Source organism: Myxine glutinosa, chromosome 12 (assembly GCF_964187855.1).
Source record: "Myxine glutinosa chromosome 12, kmMyxGlut1.1, whole genome shotgun sequence".
In the NCBI taxonomy this organism is placed as follows: domain Eukaryota; kingdom Metazoa; phylum Chordata; class Myxini; order Myxiniformes; family Myxinidae; genus Myxine; species Myxine glutinosa.
This window is the reverse complement of record NC_136272.1, coordinates 25,977,056-25,999,526: the sequence shown is the minus strand read 5'-3', so window position 1 is coordinate 25,999,526 and position 22,471 is coordinate 25,977,056. Positions and strand designations below refer to the sequence as shown.

Genomic DNA, 22,471 nt, shown 5'->3' with positions numbered 1-22,471 from the left:
CTGACATGACGTCTGACCTTTGACGCCGAAATCTAATCAGTTCATTTTTGCATCATAATACATACTCGTACCAAGTTTGGTCAAAATCCCATCACCGGTTCACAAGTTTGATTGGTAACAGAATTTTTACCAAAAGGGATCTCTGGCCTTTGACCCCATAATCGAATCAGTCAATCTTTGCATCATTATACATACTCGTACCAAGTTTGACTTGGATCCCTTCAGCCGTTCTTAAATTATCGCAGTAACGATAACGTATCTCAGACAGAAGGACGGACGGACAATCCGAAAACATAATGCCTCCGGCGACTTCGTCGGTGAAGGCATAACTTCAAATATCTCAGACTAACCTGCCTTAACCTATCCCTATCAACAAAGAACATCTCAAGAGGCAGTTAGACACACAAAAGGAGATAAAGAGTTAGGAGATGCAGGGGGAATAAAAGGGGTGTTTCAGGCCTCTTCAAGCTGAGCAAGGAACCCTCGCCTAGATTTGAGGGGACAAACTGTTTCCTCACACATGACATGTGGTGAGGTGGGACTTTGGCCAATCCGGAAGAACTCTGTGTTTGCATTCCTAGGATCACAGGACCGCTTACTCCTGTCTAAAGACTCCCGGAGATGCTCTTGGAGGGAGTTCTGGTGAGGGCTTCTGTGGAGAGGCTGAGAGAAATAGCACACATTGCTCACTCTTCTCCCATTGAACTCTGACATGTACCTCACTTGAGAGGTTCCCAGCTCTCAAGTGATGTTACTCTGCCAATAACCGGTTCAAAACCGACCCAAACATGATGTCATCAGGCACGCCAATTGGTTACCTGGCTCAAGCACACTATCAATGAGTCCGATTCAAAAGAGAAACATGTGGTAAAGAGAAACTTGAGGACCATTAGTTGTGAGGCCGGTGATGAGAAAGGAAAAATAGTATGAATCAAATAAATAAATAAGAAATAAGTACATTTAACAGTGCAAAATATAAAGGGATATTGGGGAGACAAGGCCTTGTTAAACTCTGTCTTAGCACACCGACATTGGCGTTTACCATATATCTACAGGCAAATTAGGATACCAAATTAGGTATACGGTTGCTCATACTGACACCCTGCATCAGCTAAATAACCCTAAAGAGTCCATTATTGCTCATACATATTAAATAAAAGGAGCATCACTGACCCTAGATGTGACATTATGCCGACATCAGCATTATGTGCATTTAGGGTCAGTGTTACTACTTTTTATTTAATATATCCCTCATCACTGACACCTCACCAACCAAATTGGTGATCAGCAGAGCAGACAATGCGATAGTGTGGCAGACGACATTTGTTACCAACATGTCATGCAGCATTTGTTGTTATGGGACTCGAACTGTGCCTTGCTGCCTCGTCAAATTAGGGGTTGCATCTGCAAATATTAAAATGAGTGAAATGAAACATTTTGAAAATTTTGAATTATTCTCACTCAGATTTCAACAACACCGCAATGCATATTGTTAAGTCGTTTAAGGTGTATATATATATATATATATATATATATATATATATATATATATATATATATATATATATATATATATACACAGAGTGGTCCAGAAACCCTTGGCACATTTTGAAGAACGATACCTGCAACAAACAACTAAGTTTATTATTGTTCTTTGGTCCAATACAAAACATGATTACTCATGAAACAGTCTAATCAGTCTAATATACATACATGAAACGGATTTTTTTTTTTTTTTTTTTTTTTTTTTTTTTCTATACTGAATCGAGGCTCGTGAAAGAGCTGACAACCGCGAGGGAAAGACAAAGACAGTACATGGGGACCGCGAGGGAAAGACAGTACATGGGGACCGCGAGGGAAAGACAAAAACAGCACATGGGGACCGCGAGGGAAAGACAAAGACAGTACATGGGGACCGCGAGGGAAAGACAGTACATGGGGACCGCGAGGGAAAGACAAAAACAGCACATGGGGACCGCGAGGGAAAGACAAAGACAGTACATGGGGACCGCGAGGGAAAGACAGTACATGGGGACCGCGAGGGAAAGACAGTACATGGGGACCGCGAGGGAAAGACAAAAACAGCACATGGGGACCGCGAGGGAAAGACAAAGACAGTACATGGGGGCCACGAGGGAAAGACAAAGACAGCACATGGGGACCGCGAGGGAAAGACAAAGACAGCACATAGGGACCGCGAGGGAAAGACAAAGACAGTACATGGGGACCGCGAGGGAAAGACAAAAACAGCACATGGGGACCGCGAGGGAAAGACAAAGACAGTACATGGGGACCGCGAGGGAAAGACAGTACATGGGGACCGCGAGGGAAAGACAAAAACAGCACATGGGGACCGCGAGGGAAAGACAAAGACAGCACATAGGGACCGCGAGGGAAAGACAAAGACAGTACATGGGGACCGCGAGGGAAAGACAAAGACAGTACATGGGGACCGCGAGGGAAAGACAGTACATGGGGACCGCGAGGGAAAGACAGTACATGGGGACCGCGAGGGAAAGACAAAAACAGCACATGGGGACCGCGAGGGAAAGACAGTACATGGGGACCGCGAGGGAAAGACAGTACATGGGGACCGCGAGGGAAAGACAGTACATGGGGACCGCGAGGGAAAGACAGTACATGGGGACCGCGAGGGAAAGACAAAGACAGTACATGGGGACCGCGAGGGAAAGACAGTACATGGGGACCGCGAGGGAAAGACAAAAACAGCACATGGGGACCGCGAGGGAAAGACAAAGACAGCACATAGGGACCGCGAGGGAAAGACAAAGACAGTACATGGGGACCGCGAGGGAAAGACAGTACATGGGGACCGCGAGGGAAAGACAAAAACAGTACATGGGGACCGCGAGGGAAAGACAAAGACAGTACATGGGGACCGCGAGGGAAAGACAGTACATGGGGACCGCGAGGGAAAGACAGTACATGGGGACCGCGAGGGAAAGACAAAAACAGCACATGGGGACCGCGAGGGAAAGACAAAGACAGTACATGGGGACCACGAGGGAAAGACAAAGACAGCACATGGGGACCGCGAGGGAAAGACAAAGACAGCACATAGGGACCGCGAGGGAAAGACAAAGACAGTACATGGGGACCGCGAGGGAAAGACAAAAACAGCACATGGGGACCGCGAGGGAAAGACAAAGACAGTACATGGGGACCGCGAGGGAAAGACAGTACATGGGGACCGCGAGGGAAAGACAAAAACAGCACATGGGGACCGCGAGGGAAAGACAAAGACAGCACATAGGGACCGCGAGGGAAAGACAAAGACAGTACATGGGGACCGCGAGGGAAAGACAAAGACAGTACATGGGGACCGCGAGGGAAAGACAGTACATGGGGACCGCGAGGGAAAGACAGTACATGGGGACCGCGAGGGAAAGACAAAAACAGCACATGGGGACCGCGAGGGAAAGACAGTACATGGGGACCGCGAGGGAAAGACAGTACATGGGGACCGCGAGGGAAAGACAGTACATGGGGACCGCGAGGGAAAGACAGTACATGGGGACCGCGAGGGAAAGACAGTACATGGGGACCGCGAGGGAAAGACAAAAACAGCACATGGGGACCGCGAGGGAAAGACAGTACATGGGGACCGCGAGGGAAAGACAAAAACAGCACATGGGGACCGCGAGGGAAAGACAAAGACAGTACATGGGGACCGCGAGGGAAAGACAGTACATGGGGACCGCGAGGGAAAGACAGTACATGGGGACCGCGAGGGAAAGACAAAAACAGCACATGGGGACCGCGAGGGAAAGACAGTACATGGGGACCGCGAGGGAAAGACAGTACATGGGGACCGCGAGGGAAAGACAAAAACAGCACATGGGGACTGCGAGGGAAAGACAGTACATGGGGACCGCGAGGGAAAGACAGTACATGGGGACCGCGAGGGAAAGACAAAAACCTCGTTCAAATCAAATCAGTTCAAATCAGTTCAGTCAGGATCAAATCAAAGTCAGGTTCAGTCAAATCAGGATCAGTTCAAATGTTCAAACTGCTTTCCTTCATTGTCTGTGCACAGCTGTAGCCATGACGAAACACTCTGACACACAGTTCTGCATGTTTTAGTCATTAAGGCAGCAGTCTCATTACAGATGAAATGTTTCAAGTATCTAAGGGTCGTAGGATTCCTCGCATACACTTTGTGTTTGAGGAAACCCCAAAGTCAGAAATCACAGGGTGTTAAATCACAAGACCGTGGCGGCCATTCAACTGGACCACGACGGCCAATCCATTTGTCTGTAAAGTTCAAATCAAGGGCCTGGCGTACACTGGCAGCATAATGAGCAGGCGCACCATCATGCATGAACCACATTTTGCCATCATTGAATGGAAATACATGCTGCTCCAACATTAGAAGGTAATTTGCAGCATTCACGTTTTCTTTGAAAAATATTGGTCTGGGATTGGTGCAAAAAAATACTGGGGTTGATGCAGCACAGGCATGATGGACCAAAATGGCCTCCTCCTGCACCAAAGTTCCTTGTGTATCATATTAGTCAAGGGTGCAGGTATAAAGTCATTACGGAATGCGCACAATCAAAGAAAAGCATTCTGTGGGCCCAAGTGTAGCAATTTTCAAGACAGAGAAAAGTGTTGTTGACTTTGTGACCCATTACAAGAGACGTGATTTTATTGAAAGCACGCAAAGTTGTTAGAGAGATACAGGTGCCGGATTCGGAGTTTAAATACATACAGCCTTGGATGGTCCAAACATTCTCCCAGCTGAAAGTGGTTGCAAATGCATGAAGCGTCGCAACGGTTTTGCCTTGTGAAAAAAACAAACTATGCAGATGATGTATTGCCTGTAGTAGTGTGTGGTCGTCTCTTACTGTATATGCGCAGCCAGATTTTAAAAAATATTGGCACCCCACCTTAAACTGTGGGTCATCTTATATTTGAGCCAATGCAGTGTGTGCATCACGCTTTATTCTAAAGGGTTTCTGCTGTCATAAAATAATAAAAATTGTACCTTTTAGGAATGGAAAGATTACAAAACATAATTGGTACATTTACAATAATAGTTTATTTTGCTTTAATCCTGGAAATTTATTGTTGGACCTGGTATCATAACAAAATGGCCCAAGGGTTAGAGGAGAGCAATTATAGGGTAGCTCGTTATTTCCTTAAATATAGTTTTTTAAAATTCATATAAACAGGAATTGTTGGGGTCGACCATGTAAAAAAAAAAAAAAAACCTTTCCCCCCCCTCCTCTCACCTCCAACCTCAAGGATGACAAACCAGTGTCCTTTACACTAGACCTTCACCATACCCAAAACGAATATGCAAATTCCCCATAACTATCCAGTAATTGACAATCTACACACATTTGGTGACAGCTTACACACTCTTAGAACAGGTTGCACTGACAGGATGGTGCAGAGGTATAAATGCACTTGGATTTGAGCTGTCCAATATCGGTTTCTCGATCCGCCTATAAACTGCTGGATTGATAAGTCACAGGCAGAGCGTTGCATACAATAGTGCACCATCCTTCGGATGGGACGCTAAGCTCGGAACCCGTATACTAGTACTGATTACTCATGGACATTAAATATCCTACTATCTTTCGACGTAGTCGGCAAGTTATTACCAGAATCTTGACCAAAGTTCCATATTTCTTGCTGAATCCTAAAGAGGGCCTTGCGTCATTGGCACAATCAGGCTCCTAGCAATGATGCATGTTCACTCGAAAGGATAAATGGATTGGCTCCCAAAATATTGAATAATAATAGTAGATGACAAAATGTTAAAATGTACAGAAGAAAATACATGCAGAATATTACACCCATATATGTATGCAAAAATAAAATCCACTGTAGATTTGCGTAGAGTTTAAGCATCCAGAAGCACACCATCTTTCAGGAAGATGAAAACCTAATGGTGCAATCAGGTTTTGGGTTTTGTTTTTGAATCCTTAACAAATTCTGGACGGCCTTGACCAAACATTGAACAGAGCCAAGTTAACGTAAATGTTGTTCACACTGAACGGTCTTGGTGTGCAAGCATCAATATTCTTCTCTTCTGCAGTTTCCTGTTTAAATATAAGCTACTCAGACAAAAATTAAGTAACGATTTTTAAAACTGTGGCATGAACTATAGATTGACAGTCCAGAAATGTTTTTAGTCATGTATAAACAAACCTTTCCTTGCTTGAAGCTCAGCATTTAGAAGGCTAGAGCATGGACCAACAATGATGGGGAGGCAATGGCAAACCACCCTCTTCACCATGAAGAACCCTTGCCGAGAAACTGCTTCGGCAGCACCAACACTCGATAAAGAGTATGGTACATCAACATATGCAAGCCGTTGAGAAAATAAGCCCAATGGAAAATGGATGTGCAATGGGTAATATTGCAATAACCGTCACCTGAACTGATTGATTGTGAAGAATTATGAGAAAATCGCATCTCCCACAGCATCAGAGTACATGTGTGCAACATGACCCGTGTCAATAACCTCTATAAATTGGCAACCCAGGGGATCGACAGTGCATTCAGAAAGTATTCAGACCCCTTCACTTTTTTCACATTTTGTTATGTTGCAGCCTTATGCTGAAATCGTTTAAATTCATTTTTTCCATCATCAATCTTCACTCAATACCCCATAATGACAAAGAGAAAACAGGATTTTAGAAAGATTTGCAAATTTATTAAAAATAAAAAAGTGAAATATCACATTGACCTAAGTATTCAGACCCTTAACTCAGTACTTAGTTGAAGCACCTTTGGCAGCGATTACAGCCTCGAGTCTTCTTGGATATGACGCGACAAGCTTTGCACACTTGGATTTGGGGATTTTCTGCCATTCCTCTCGGCAGATCCTCTCAAGCTCTGTCAGGTTGGATGGGGACCGTCGGTGAACAGCTATTTTCAGGTCTCTCCAGAGATGTTTGATTGGGTTCAAGTCAGGGCTCTGGCGGGGCCACTCAAGGACCTTCACAGAGTTGTCCCGAAGCCACTCCTGCATTGTCTTGGCTGTGTGCTTAGGGTCATTGTCCTGTTGGAAGGTGAACCTTCGGCCCAGTCTGAGGTCCTGAGCGCTCTGTTTCAGGTTTTCATTAAGGATATCTCTGTACTTTGCTCCGTTCATTGTTCCCTCAACCCTGACTTGTCCCCCAGTCCCTGCTGCTGAAAAACACCCCCACAGCATGATGCTGTCACCACCATGCTTCACCGTTGGGATGGTATTGGGCAGGTGATGAGCGGTGCCTGCTTTCCTCCAGACATGACGCTTATAATTGAGGCCAAACAGTTCAATCTTGGTTTCATCAGACCACATAATCTTGTCTCTCACAGTCTGAGAGTCCTTTAGGTGCTTTTTTGCAAACTCCAAGCGGGCTTTTATGTGTCTTTCACTGAAGAGAGGCTTCCGTCTGGCCACTCTGCCATAAAGACCAGATCATTCAGTGCAGTGGAGTGTTGCAGTGATGGTTGTCCATCTGGAAGTTTCTCTCATCTCCACACAGGATCTCTGGAGCTCAGCCAGAGTGACCATCGGGTTCTTGGTCACCTCTATTACCAAGGCCCTTCTCCCCCGATTGCTCAGGTTGTCCGGGCGGCCAGCTCTCGGAAGAGTCCTGGATGTTCCAAACTTCTTCCATTTAAGAATTATGGAGGCCACTGGTCTCTTGGGAACCTTCAATGCAGCAGAATTTTTTTTTGTAGGCTTCCCCAGATCTGTGCCTCGACACAATCCTGTCTCTGAGCTCTGCTCTCTGCAGGCAGTTCCTTCGACCTCATGGCTTGGTTTTCGCTCTGATATGCATTGTCAGCTGTGAGACCTTATATAGACAGGTGTGTGCCTTTCCAAATCATGCCGAATCAATTGAATTTACCACAGGTGGACTCCAATCGAGGTGTAGAAACATCTCAAAGATGATCAAGAGAAATGGGAGGCACCTGAGCTAAATTTCAAGTGTCATAGCAAAGGGTCTGAATACTTATGTCAATGTCATATTTCAGTTTTTTCTTTTTAATAAATTTGCAAAACTTTCTAAAATCCTGTTTTCTCTTTGTCATTATGGGGTATTGAGTGTAGATTGATGAGGGAAAAAATGAATTTAAACGATTTCAGCATGAGGCTGCAACATAACAAAATGTGAAAAACGTGAAGGGGTCTGAATACTTTCTGAATGCACTGTAGGTTCGTTTAGGGATTACTGCTATTGTTTAACTGGTATTAAAACCACTATTGCTTCCCATTACAATGTTCATCACATTATCATTCCATCACATATACCTTCCAAAATTGGCTCACAGCATCACACAAGGTAACGTTAGACCGGATGGTTCATATATAACCTCATTCAAGTCATCCAAGGGTGATGACCACTCCACTCGTAACGATCGTAATCTTGTCACCATTGCCAGAGGAAACCACATTTCAACAGCATGATCACTCCAGAAAGACCTGCAAAGAGAAATTAACCATCAAATTTTGATCTTGACAGTTCAGGACTGGCTTCATATCAATGAGGTCCAGATGACCACTACTTTGGAACCCTCTAACACAGCGTGATCGACCACATCAAATTCAATTGGGTGACATCATCACAACTGAAGGGTGGAGTATTGGTTCCCATGTTCTTTTCACCAATGAGTCTACATTTTGTATAGACATCAACAATGAACGATTATTGCCGTTAATATACAGGGTCCACCAAAAGTCATGACTGTATTTGGATTGTAAATTGTGCTTAAGGCAATGTACTTACTGTTCGTTTTTCTGTTGCAAGTTAATCTTAAGTGTTGAATTTATCATGGAAAAGTGGACACTTCAGCAGAGGGCACTGATTGTGGAGCTGTACTTCGAAACAATTGCAGTGTTGTGTGTGCACAGCGTGAATTCCGAAGAGCACGTGGTGTGAGAACAGCACGAACAGACAAAGCTATAAGGAGATGGCAGACAGCATTCCAACAGATTGGTTCAGTGGCAGATACAAAAAGGTCAGGTCGTCCCAGCTCAGTGAGAACTGCAGCAAACATTGCGCCTGTCCAGGAAGACGTCATGCGCTCCCCGAATAAATCGTGTAAACGGCGATCCCATGAACTGCAGATATCCGAGACTTCACTGCATCAGATTATGAAAAATGACGATACGTGTTCTCTGGGGCTACCTGTAGGACAAGGTATAAAATACAAAACTCAGAACCTTACAGGAACGAAAGGACAATATTCGTAGAGAAATCCTGAACTTTCAGTTGGAAACACTCGCATCAGTGATGTTGTGCAGGGGGCACAATTTTGCGCGGATGCCCGTGGCAGTCACTTACTGGATGTGATTTTCACGAAATAAATTGCAAACAATCTCCAAAGTGTGTTCTTTCATGTCCATCTTATATATTCAGTACAACCTTCTTCTTATTTCCTACATTGCTGTTTGAAATACAGTCACGACTTTTGGCGAACCTTGTATGTCATTCTTACGTCGAGCCTGGTGTTGGCTTAACGGTTGAAGTGGCTGGCTTGACATCTCGGGGTCCTGAGTTCAAGCCCTTGTCATGGCCTCCCTCTCCACCACCCCGTTGAATTAACACCAGGTGGGTTGACTCAGCCTGTCATCCCTTCCAACGTCGGCAAAAATGAGTACCAGTTTACTGGTAACAGGGGCAGTGCATATGCGGCACAGCCATGCTTCCAGAAAATGATGAAACCAGCAGCCATAGGCTGCATACAAAACAACATTCTTACGTCCCTGGAAATAGCGCATCTACTCTAGAATCGAGCATGGCAGTAAAGTATATGTCAATTGTCAATGGAAGGCTAAAATAATATAGTGCAATGGCATTTTCATTAGATTAAGCAAAAGATGTAGCACAAGCGCTCACCCTGCATGCAAGAAACTCATATATCCGTCGTGTTCTCAAAGATCCAAGCGGCATTTTTGACCAAGCAGTCCATTTAGTTTCGTGTAAATGAAATTACGGGTTTACGGTCAACACCTATCTACTATAATAAGTACAACTTGTGTGGCTGCAGCTACAGTGTATTCCATAAGTATTGGAACAGTGAAGTCAAATTTGTTATTACTAGTACACCCGCTCACTACGGGAGCCACAGGAAGGGTCATTCCTCTTTGGGGTATATAGATTACAGTCGATCTATGGTCGGGTCTCAATAACATTGGGTGTGTGTTCGTTTACCAAGTTTCTTGTGGAGAGATCGCCAAGTGGTTTAAGCAATCGAGCAAGCACTCCATTCAAAACTGTTAAGGAACGGCTGGCTTGGCAAGCGTGTAAGGTAAGTGTAAGCGTGTAAGCGTTGGCAAGCTTGGCAATACGTATTTTTGGTTTATAATATTTTTACTTCTGGTAGAGGCCGTTGGGCCGTTGCTCCCACAAAAACGCCATGAAAAGCTATTTATAAACATTTACTCGACGTTTGTTCAAGGAGGAAAAACCCCTTGGGGAGGTGGGACATTATTAGTATTAATATCGTTTTGTAATCTATATAATAATACCGTAAGGACTCGACTTTGTTATCCCTTTTACGCCGCACCCAGTGACCCGATGCCCACGGCACTAATGGATTTACGATGTACGAACCGCGCTCTTTGTTTATCACGTACAGCCAGACTCGAAAAATCTGAATTAGTCGACTTTGGGGCCCAAAAGCATCCGATTAACGGCCGATACGACGCCATCTTTCGATGCCATCGTATTGGCGTCTGCTGGGCGAAGGCGATGCGAGCCGTCCGCTGATTGGACAGTCGAGTGGTGTCATTAAATAATGGGCCGTGCTCACTGCTTACTGATATTGATCTGAAACTTGCAAATGGGCATGTATTGCAAAGCAATTTTCTTTCTTATATTGTCCAAGTCTAAAATACACACCCACACACACACATAAATCAGCTGATCGTCAAATCTGCATTCCCTACAACCAGTGATTACAGGTTTAAAAAATGATTTTTTGACGTATTGACTCAACGATGTAAATAGGAAAGCATTAATTTAATTATTTCCTTCTTATTCTGTAAAAGCGGCCTCGACGGTATAGTGTGCGATTGCCCAAAGCAGGTTCTTATTTTGACAATCGTTAGTCGTACAATAAATACTTACGGAATATTAAATGAAAAAAAATGTTTCTTTCTTGAATATTTTAAAGCATTTTGTTTTTCATTCCACATGGTGTGTTTCTTCCCTCCCTCTGTGGACAACCAAGTGCCGGCTTCCGGTGGTAGTATAATCCTCTGTAGCAGTGTAGGGTTTTATGAGCCAATGATTATGGTGCAGCGCATGTCGAGTCACAGCAGGATTTTATGAAACGCCATTTGAAGTTGTGAAAAAGGTCAGAGTACCTGCTAACATGTCAAGCTACAGCAGGGCGGCGCAGGTCAGTTATAGTTAATCAACGGATCAATGAGAATGTCCTTTACTGTACGTACTGTACTTTACCACATCGGTTAGAAACGCTGCCGCAGGAGATCTCCGATGGTCTTTACTTTAGCTTCTGTTTTGGATTCGGTTCCCGCCTCCTGATACCTCGCAGGTGTGACGTCGCATCAGAGGACGTTAAGCCAGCTGTCTCATCTGATTTGACAGTCGAAGGCGACAGCAAGCCATCCACTGAGTGGACAATCCAGAGCATGCATTTGTGCCGGTGTCGGCGATCGTTGTTCATATATGCACTCTTCATTCTCATCTTTCTTCCTAACTCTTACTCGGACAAGCAAATCCCCTATGCCATCCATAATGGTACACTCTATCCATACACCACATCCTCCCTTCCATGGATGTTCCACGGGTTTCGGCTAGTCTATATAATAATAGCGTAAGGACTCGACTTTGTTATCCCTTTTACGCCGCACCCAGTGACCCGATGCCCACGGCACTAATGGATTTACGATGTACGAACCGCGCTCTTTGTTTATCACGTACAGCCATACTCGAAAAATCTAAATTAGCCGACGTTGGGGCCCAAAAGCATCCGATTAACTGCCGATACGACGCCATCTTACGACGCCATCGTATTGGCCTCTGCTGGGCGAAGGTGAAGCAAGCCGTCCGCTGATTGGCCAGGCGAAGGCGAAAGCAAGCCGTCCACTGAGTGGACAATCCAGAGCATGCATTTGTGCCGGTGTCGGCGATCGTTGTTCATATACGCACTCTTCATTCTCATCTTTCTTCCTAACTCTTACTCGGACAAGCAAATCCCCCATGCCATCCATAATGATACACTCTATCCATACACCACATCCTCCCTTCCGTGGATGTTCCACGGGTTTCGGCTAGTAATATTAATATTATGCTATTATCATTCGTTTTGTTATTATAAGTGGCCTTGGAAAAATGCGACGAAGAAGCTAATTTAACATTGATATACACCTTAACACGCAATCCCATTGACGGCAATGGCGGGGAAAACCCGCTCGGGGGAGAAAAAGCCTTTGGGGAGGGGTCAAATGAAAGCGCTACAACCTTCATTGTTTATCTCTTAGTCATCCTGTCAAGTTTGGTTGAGATTGGATAAGTAACGATGGAATGTATCACGGTCAAAAAATCATCAGACAGACAGACACCAAATTGCGTACAGAAAGTCAACATTTATTTATTGATCTTTCAATGGCTATATGTTTACCATTGTAGAACAACAGCACTTTTTATGTTCAGTACCCCCATTTTAGGTAAGCATTTATGTATTGGAATAAATGACTGATAGATGTTTCATGGTGCTCAGATGTTTCTTGTTTTTTTTTGTTTGTTTGTTGTTTTTTTTTGTTTGTTTGTTGTTGTTTTTTGTTTGTTTGTTGTTGTTTTTTGTATACAAGATCGAGGCTCGTGAAAGAGCTAACATTAATCACACAAAAAGTCAAACCGACACATAAAACACAAAAATAAGGGGAGCGGTAGACAAGATGGGGAGAGAGGGGGAAAGACACAAACACAACATTTGAGAGCAGGGACTTTGGGAGAAATGTGGGAGGGGGAGGGCTTGGGGGGAGGTGGGAGAGGTATAAAACATATGAACACTGCAAGGACTTCCAGGAAAGAAGTTGGAATTTCAAAAAAAGTGTATCTGGGGTGAATTAGTGGGGGTAGAAAAGATCAAGGTTTTGGATGGGGGAAGATAAGAGATGGTGGTGAACAGCTGTTTTAAAGACCTGGAGGGAGGGGTGGGATTGAAGGGAGTGGGGGAGTGTTCCAGGGGCGGGAGAAAAGGGGAATGAAAGAGTGAAGGTGAGCAGAGAGCCTTGAATTTGGCAGTTTAACCATAAGAGGGTTGCTGGGAGATCGTTCACAATTCACACAATGTTCTTGTTGCATGGATCGTTCACACATAAAAGAGCTGTGAATAATGTCTAATCTTGGTTTTAACCTTTGCTTTTGCCTTGAGCGTCTGCCTGTGGAGTCAGTAGGCCTAAACAAACATGAAGACGAGACAACTGTCTCTGAAAGAAAAGCAAGCTATTTGGAAGCTGAAAGAACAGAATAATTCAATGAGAACCATGACACAACTATTGAGAATAGCAAATACAACCATATGGAATATCTTGAAAAAGAAAAAAAACACTAGCGTACTGAGCAAAACAAAATGGCCAGGTCGGCCAAGGAAAACAACTACAGTTGAAGACAGAAAAATCATCAGACCTGAAACCCTGAAACAACTGTCAGTGACATCACCAACAACCTCCAGAGTGCAAGGGTGAAAGTATCAATCTACCGTTTGCAGAAGACTTCAACAGCAGAATTACATGTCGATCTATGGTCAGGACACACTTGCAAGATGCAAAACTCTCATCAGAACCAAAAATAGAAAGTCCAGATTAGAATTTGCCAAGAAGTACCGAGGTGAGCAAGTAGAGTCCTGGAAGAACATTTTATGGATAGATAAGACCAAGATAAACCTTTACCAAAGAGATGGAAAGATGAAAGTGTGGAGAAAGGAAGGAACTACATATGATCCAAAGCATACTACATACTAAAGCATACTATCATCTGTAAATCGGGTGTGCCCGTTTTTCCCTTTACTCGTCAATTGGTCGTGGCACTGACTAAATGGAATGGGTGTGCCAGTTTTTCCCAGAATATTACAATAAATAATTATTTTCCCAGAATTTCCCACTTAATCCCATCTCCCAACTAGTTTTGCCATTATTGGAGCTCGTCAGGGTTACACATCGCTGTTCCATCCACTCAGTGATTTTGAAACCTTTCGGCTTATGTAATAATAATAATAATAATTCATTTATTTTGTATAGCGCTTTTCAAGTAGCCCAAAGGCGCTTTACTGGTTAGTGATACACCTCTAACTGTGATTGGTGAGGAAACCAGACCGTATCTGGAACCAAGATGTGTATATGCCACCCCAATGCCACAAGGACACATTGTTTTTCACACCACCAATCACAACCAGGAAGCATCACCATTATTTTAAGCTGTCCAGAGTTCTACGCACTTCTAAGAGGCCCTTCTGTGTTGCAGTCATGACGTCGTAGTGATGGTATCATCATGGCGTTTGTCGAGGTCAGAGAACTTCAATAACCGTATTCATGGAACTCCTGACTGCTTAAAATAACGATGATGCTTCCTGGTTCTGATTTGTGGGGCGAAAGTCAATTTGTCCATGTGGTGGAGCGACCCTTTCACGACGTACACCACAATGGTCCTGGTGCTGCGGAATCGGTGCCAATGGTGGAGCGGGCTTTTCCTGCCTAAACTACAGGCCGAAGACCCACCCAAACACTCAAACGGACATTTAGGACTGATTACAGAGGTGAGAATGGTAAAAATGGGGTCATATGGGTTGATCATTTTAGACACAGACATTATGATAGATGTACGAGCTCTAATTATTACATAAGTGACACATATCTAATATCACAATTAATTACTCCACGCTTATGCTATATATTCACTTTAAGGATATAACCATATTGTATTAAGCATCTTTAATCCAATAGTCATTTCCACAACAATATATATATATAATTATCTGCCATAAAAAACCGAACATGTAGAATTTATAATACTAGGGCATGCCCGTACTATATCTATATCTAAAATTATATCCCCCCCCTCTATTTACATGAAATGGTTTGGTCCAAAGCGAACGGCTTGCGAGTACGGTGACAATCCCCCCCCTCTATTTACATGAAATGGTTTGGTCCAAAGCGAACGGCTTGCGGAGTTTGGTAAAGAAATCGCCATAGCATGCACAAACGCGCAGGAAAGCGAAAGAATCGCAAATTAGTTTTAATTAGTTTTAAAACATCGTTTAACGCCAACATAGCGGCAACATAGTTTGCCAACGTGAAATAAATGAATACGCTCTCAAATGTGCCGTCCGAGGCATAGTCTGTTCGCCACGTTCGGCACACGTGATAGCTCGCTGCTCTCTGATTGGTTGAATCATTTTTTGGACATAGCTCCGTAACTACTTCTCCGATTAATATGAAACCTTGAAAAGGCACATCCTCGGGTCCCCAGCAATATACCTGGCAAGTTTCAAGTATATCGGACCCGTGGTTGTCGAGAAACAGCGGTCACAGACAAACATACATACAAACATACAAACATACAAACATACACACAGAGATTACTGGAATTATAGATAGATAATTGTTAAAGGACTTCTCCAGCATTCATTCCAAAGGCCTTTGACACGAGGGATGTGCAGAACACTTAAATGCTAGTTTTCCACATAACGTAATTATTGGCTCATGCAATAATCGTTCAGGGCATGCAACTCATGCACTCTTAGGTTTTTAGAGATAATACGAGGCATTCTGAGCAAAGTCTTTACAAGACAACACTGTGTGGATCATCTGAAAAAATACAACGGTTACATACTTTAACAATCCATTACAACTAGCCGAAACCCGTGGAACATCCACGGAAGGGAGGATGTGGTGTATTGATAGAGTGTACCATTATGGATGGCATAGGGGATTTGCTTGTCCGAGTAAGAGTTAGGAAGAAAGATGAGAATGAAGAGTGCGTATATGAACAACGATCGCCGACACCGGCACAAATGCATGCTCTGGATTGTCCACTTAGTGGACGGCTTGCTTTCGCCTTCGCCCAGCAGACGCCAATACGATGGCGTCGTAAGATGGCGTCGTATCGGCAGTTAATCGGATGCTTTTGGGCCCCAACGTCGGCTAATTCAGATTTTTCAAGTATGGCTGTACGTGATAAACAAAGAGTGCGGTTCGTAGATCGTAAATCCATTAGTGCCGTGGGCATCGGGTCACTGGGTGCGGCGTAAAAGGGATAACAAAGTCGAGTCCTTACGCTATTATTATATAGACTAGCCCAAACCCGTGGAACATCCACGGAAGGGAGGATGTGGTGTATGGATACAGGATAGAGTGTACCATTATGGATGGCATAGGGGATTTGCTTGTCCGAGTAAGAGTTAGGAAGAAAGATGAGAATGAAGAGTGCGTATATGAACAACGTATTTATTGCAATCTACTTAAATGACAACGCTACGATATACTTTTGAAAAATGAATGGATTCGTTATAGGAATTGGCATAGCACCACTCTGGGGTTGTCCACTTAGTGGACGGCTTGCTGTCGCCTTCGACTGTCCAATCAGCGGACGGCTTGCTTCGCCTTCGCCCAGCAGACGCCAATACGATGGCGTCGTAAGATGGCGTCGTATCGGCAGTTTATCGGATGCTTTTGGGCCCCAACGTCGGCTAATTCAGATTTTTCGAGTATGCCTGTACGTGATAAACAAAGAGCGCGGTTCGTAGATCGTAAATCCATTAGTGCCGTGGGCATCGGGTCACTGGGTGCGGCGTAAAAGGGATAACAAAGTCGAGTCCTTACGCTATTATTATATAGATGGCATGTCTGGCAGAAAATGGCAGAAAATTACAATAGCAGAAAATGAGAAGAATCAAATCATTAGACACCTTCAAGCAGGGTCTTCCATTAACCATGTTGCAAGGCTTTTTACCATGGGGAGAGGAACTGTTTATGACTTCAGATGTTATCAAGCTACTGGATGAACAAGAGATATGCCAATAAATGGATGTATTAAGTAGGATAAGAACTTCCACTCAAGACCGCTACATGTACACAAACCATCTATGCAATCGGTTTCAAACTTCCCAGAGTACTGCAAACACACTTCCTACTTCCTGGGCCTTGATGCAGTGACTGCTGTCTGAGAAGGACATAACCGGCATTGAGATCGTCACATTCACGTTGGGTCCCCATGTGAACACATTCGTCACAGCGCAGCATTATGTGATTAGCTCACAATGAAATGAACATGTAATTATTCAACATTCATCTCTGTCAAAGAATTGCTCCTCATATATGTCCCATTGTGGAGCTGTGCTCTCACGTCAAACTCCAACAATATGGACGCGACAACGAGTTGATTTTCACTGAGCTGTTTATTCCGAGCTCGGCACGAATGCACTGAAAAAAGCTACGCCGAGCGGCAATATATCTTTCAAATTCAAACAGTAAGCCACGCCTCTCAACGGGGCGTGGTATGCAACCCGAGTGACCGCCCGCTGATTACGTCACCGGCCGGTACAAGAGAATTGTATCCGGTAAACGCTACATGCCCCCATCCCCCCCCCCACCCCCCCCAGAATTCACTTGTACAGGGAGAGTCAGTTTGTGGGGGGCCTTAATGACCCGGCCGAAACGACCCCTGGCGATTCATGTGGGGGTGGGAGGTGGCTTGGCGGCGGATGGTCGGGCGTGGGGCTTGGTCGACGGGGGACGGCCCCGCCGTGGAGGAAGGGCCAACCGTGGAGGTTGGTCGAGGTCCAAATGGGCCGACTTGAGGCGGTCCACAGAGATATGGTCCGGTTTGCCACCAATGTCGACGGCGAACGACTTGTCGCCCCTCCTCAAGACCCGAAAAGGCCCATCGTATGGTGGCCGGAGTGGTCCCCGGTGCACGTTGTGGCGCACAAAAATGTACTCCGCTGTGCGAAGCGCTGGGGGGACATGGGGTTGAGGACAGCCATGATGAGACGTGGGCACCGGGGCAAATCTCCTGGCGGCCTCCTGGAGGACCGAGCGTTGGCGAGCCGCGGACCAGGGGCCGGTGGCGTCGGGGATGAACTCCCCCGGCACGTGCAGTGGTTGGCTGTAGACCAGCTCGGCGGTAGCAGCCTGGAGGTCTTCTTTAGGGGCCGTCCGGAGGCCCAATAGCACCCACGGGAGCCTGTCAGCCTAACTGTCGTCCTGGAGGCTGGCCCTGAGAGCGGCCTTCATTGAGCGGTGAAACCTCTCGCACAAGCCGTTGGCCTGGGGGTGGTAGGCCATGGTGCGGTGAAGTTTGACCCCCAAGGCCTGAGCGACCGCGCCCCAAAGCTCAGAGGTGAACTGTGGGCCTCTGTCAGAGGAGATGTCCGAGGGGCGCCGAAACGGGCGACCCAGGTGCCGATGAAGGGCTGCGCCACATCGGCGGACGTCATTGACGTCAGCGGGACGGCCTCCGGCCACCTGGTGGTCCTGTCCACCATCGTGAGGAGATAGGTGAAGCCCGCGAGGGGGGAAGGGGTCCCACCAGGTCCACATTGACGTGGTCGAAACGCCGCGCGGGCACGTCGAATTGTGCCAACGGGGCCTGGGTGTGCCAGTGGACGTTCGCACGCTGGCAGGCGACACAGACGTTGGCCCAGTCGCGGACGTCCTTCCGGAGCCCGTGCCAGACGAATTTCGCTGCCACGAGCTTCTGCGACGCTTTCCGGCCCGGGTGGGAAAGGCCGTGGATGGCGTCAAAAACGAGCCGTTGCCATCCAGCGGGCACAATGGGACGAGGTTGGCCCAGGGAAACGTCGCACAGGAGAACTCTGCCTGTGTCCTTGAAGGGGACGTCGGACAACCACAGGCCCGTGTCCGCTGTCCGGAGGGCTTGCACCGCGGGGTCAGAGACCTGGTCGGCTGCCATGCGGTCGTAATCCATGCCGAGGTGGACGGCGCCCGCGACGGACCGGGAGAGGCAATTGGCCACAGCATTGTCCTTGCCCGCGACGTGCCGGATGTCCGTCGTGAATTCGGACACGGCGGAGTGGTGGCGCTGCTGACGAGCCGACCACGGCTCTGAGACCTTGGCCATGGCGAAGACCAGGGGTTTGTGGTCCACAAACGCCGTGAATGGGCGGCCCTCTAAAAGGTGGCGGAAGTGGCGAACCGCCAGGTAAAGGCTGAGGAGCTCGCGGTCGAACGTGCTGTATTTGCGCTCGTTAGGGCGGAGCTGCCGGCTGAAGAAGGCCAGCGGTTGCCAAGCCCCGCAAGCCCCGTTAACCCACTTCTCGTGTATTGTGTCCGGTAACACAATACTTGTGTCCGGTAAGAGAATTGTGTCCGGTAACCACTACACCATGATGTCATGTAAAGAAATCGCATAAACAACTAGAATGTCACTCCATAGAGTGCATACCTCAGCCAGGCTGAACAGTTTTCATCTTGTATAGGCCAGATATATATATATATATATATATTTTATTTTATTTATAAAGCTGTGTTCATGTCTGTGAGTCAAAAGCGCTGCCCCATTCTGAAGGCCACGCCTTCCATCCCCTCCCTTGCGTCACAAGCACCGCCTTTTAGTCAAGTCACGCCTTTCTCTCCAACGGTCCAGAAAACCAATCGCCTGTCGCCACATTTTGGGACGTCAAACACAGTTACTTTCTGTCTGCTAGACAGAGATGTGTCACTTATATTATAACTCAATATTTGCTCACCAGAATTTGTGAGGCATCACAATGACTATTACAGGCAAAATTATATCCCACGTTTGTTTCTATGTGAGTGAGGTACGGAAAAAAAGATGTCTGTACATGACGTCATCACAGTTTTTTTTTTTTTTTTTAGATACTTCGCATGGCCACGTCAAATTATGGGACGTCAAACGCTGTTATTTTCTGTCTGCTGGACACAATGACGTGTCGCTTATAACTCAATATCTTACAAACACACGATCAGCCATTCCTTTTCAACTGTTTCGTTGAGGTCGTTGCTTGAGTGCTTAAGCCACTTGGCAAGCGCTCTACAAGCTGCTTGGTAATGACTGCCTTCTCTTCCGAGCCCCCAAGGTTAATTACGACGAAACTTTAGAGGATCACATTTTTTACCACCATACACCTCAACAGGGGTTTCAAAACACAATTCATCTATCTATAATTCCAGTAATCTCTGTCTGTACGTTTGTACGTTTGTACGTTTGTCTGTGACCGCTGTTTCTCGACAACCACGGGTCCGATATACTTTTCACTTGCCAGGTATATTGCTGGGGACCCGAGGATGTGCCTTTTCAAGGTTTCATATTAATCGGACAATTACTTACCGAGCTATGTCCAAAAAACGATTCAACCAATCAGAGAGCAGCGAACGATCGCGTGTGCCGAACGTGGCGGGCACACTCTGCCTCGGATGGCACATTTGAGAGCGTATTCATTTATTTCACGTTTGCAAACTATGTTGGCGTTAAACTATGTTTTACAACTAATAAAAACGAATTTGCGATTCATTCGCTTTCCTGCGCGTTTGTGCACGCGATGGCGATTTCTTTACCAAACTCCGGAAGCCGTTCGCTTTGGACCAAACCATTGCATGTAAATAGAGGGGGGGGATTGTCACCACTCGCAAGCCGTTCGCTTTGGACCAAACCATTTCATGTAAATAGAGGGGGGGGATATAATTTTAGATATAGATATAGTACGGGCATGCCCTAGTCTATCTATAATTCCACTAATCTCTGTGTGTATGCGACCGCTGTTTCTCGACAACTACCGGTCCGATACACTTGAAACTTGCCAGGTATATTGCTGGGGACCCGAGGATGTGCCTTTTCAAGGTTTCATATTAATCGGACAAGTAGTTACCGAGCTATGTCCAAAAAACGATTCGACCAATCAGAGAGCAGCGAGCTACCGAGCTATGGCGATTTAGCCGTTCGCCGTTCGCTTTGGCTTTGCGAATGGACCAAACCATTTCATGTAAATAGAGGGGGGGGTTCTACCGTACTCGCAAGCCGTTCGCTTTGGCTTTGCGAATGGACCAAACCATTTCATGTAAATAGAGGGGGGGGGGATATAATTTTAGATATATATATAGTACGGGCATGCCCTAGTAACTTATAAACACACGAGCATTTTTTCACAATTCATAACTTATAAACACACTAGCCACCACCTGTCACAGGGAAAGGATGGGAGTCCGGAGGGAGAGGTGGGATGGAAGAAGGCACGGGAATGGATGGTAGGAGGAGGGGGGGGTGTGGGAAGGGAGTAGGGAGAGGAAGGAGGGAAGAAAAGAGGGGAAGGGGTGGTGTGGGAGTCTGGAGGGAGTGGAACACGTGGCATGAGGAAGGGTAAGGGGTGAGGTGGGAGTCCAGAGGGAGGGTGTGAGAGGTGGGAGGGAAAAAGATGAGAGTCTGGAGGGGGTGCGAGGTGTAAGGAGGGAGGGGGAGGAGTGTGAGGAGGGAGGAGAAGGGGTAGGGTGGGAGTCCAGAAGGAGGGGGTGGGGTGGTTGGAGGGGCAAAGCCAGGCACCGATGCAAGAGTATACAGTCACGTGAAAAAGTAAGTACACCCCATGTAAAGTTTTGACTTTTTCAACATATTTCAACATACAGCTATTTGATCTTCATTTCAACAATATTGATAGATAAAGGTGATATAATATAACAAATATCATGAAACATTTACATTTTGTAGTCCATTGTATAATTTAAATAAACATCGATGCAAATTTCGCATGTGGAAAAAGTAAGTACACGCTTGGCTCTAATAGGTGGTATTGCCCCCTTTGGCAGAAAAAACCTCAAGTAGGCATTTCTTATAACTGTCTACCAGTCTCTGACATCGACTGGGAGAAATTTTTGCCCACTCCTCCATGCAGAATTCTTTCAGATGTGCGATGTTTGAGGGGTTTCTTGCATGCACAGCTCGTTTCAAATCCCCCCCACAACATCTCGATGGGATTTAGATCCAGGATTTGACTTGGCCATTCCAGAACCCTCCATTTCTTTCTTTTCAGCCATTCCTTGGTGGATTTACTGGTATGTTTAGGGTCATTGTCATGTTGCAAGGTCCACCTTCGGTTGAACTTCAACTTTCCGACAGATGGCCTCACATTATCCTCAAGCACCCTCTGGAACGATGAAGAATTCATAGTGGATTCTATGATGGTGAGCTGCCCAGGCCCTGATGCAGCAAGGCTGCCCCAAACCATAATATTTCTACCACCATGCTTTTTCTACCACCAAAGATTACAGAGGCGATTACATGCAGGGGATTAATTACCCATAATCCCTCGATAATTAAAAAAACCCCACCCCTCCCATGGGGACGAAGATACACTCACACTACATCTGGTCTCCACAAATTTCCTACTTATTACATGGGGTTTCTTCTTCTTCATGACAGTCAGAGCACACTAATCTATACACTCTACCTGGCTCTAAGGTAATCGTTGTCTACCCCCTATAAACGTAACACAGCCCCCC

At 45.8% G+C, this 22,471-nt stretch overlaps 1 protein-coding gene across 1 annotated transcript in view; it reads right to left on the bottom strand.

The window, feature by feature from the left end:
• Positions 1-11,504, bottom strand: part of LOC137438074 (sodium channel protein type 1 subunit alpha-like) — a 259,043-nt gene extending 247,539 nt beyond the window's left edge. The window contains 2 exon segments of the mRNA XM_078766607.1: positions 8,341-8,449; positions 11,426-11,504. The gene's annotated coding sequence lies outside the window, so the exon portion shown is untranslated.
• Between the last annotated feature and the right edge of the window lie 10,967 nt (positions 11,505-22,471).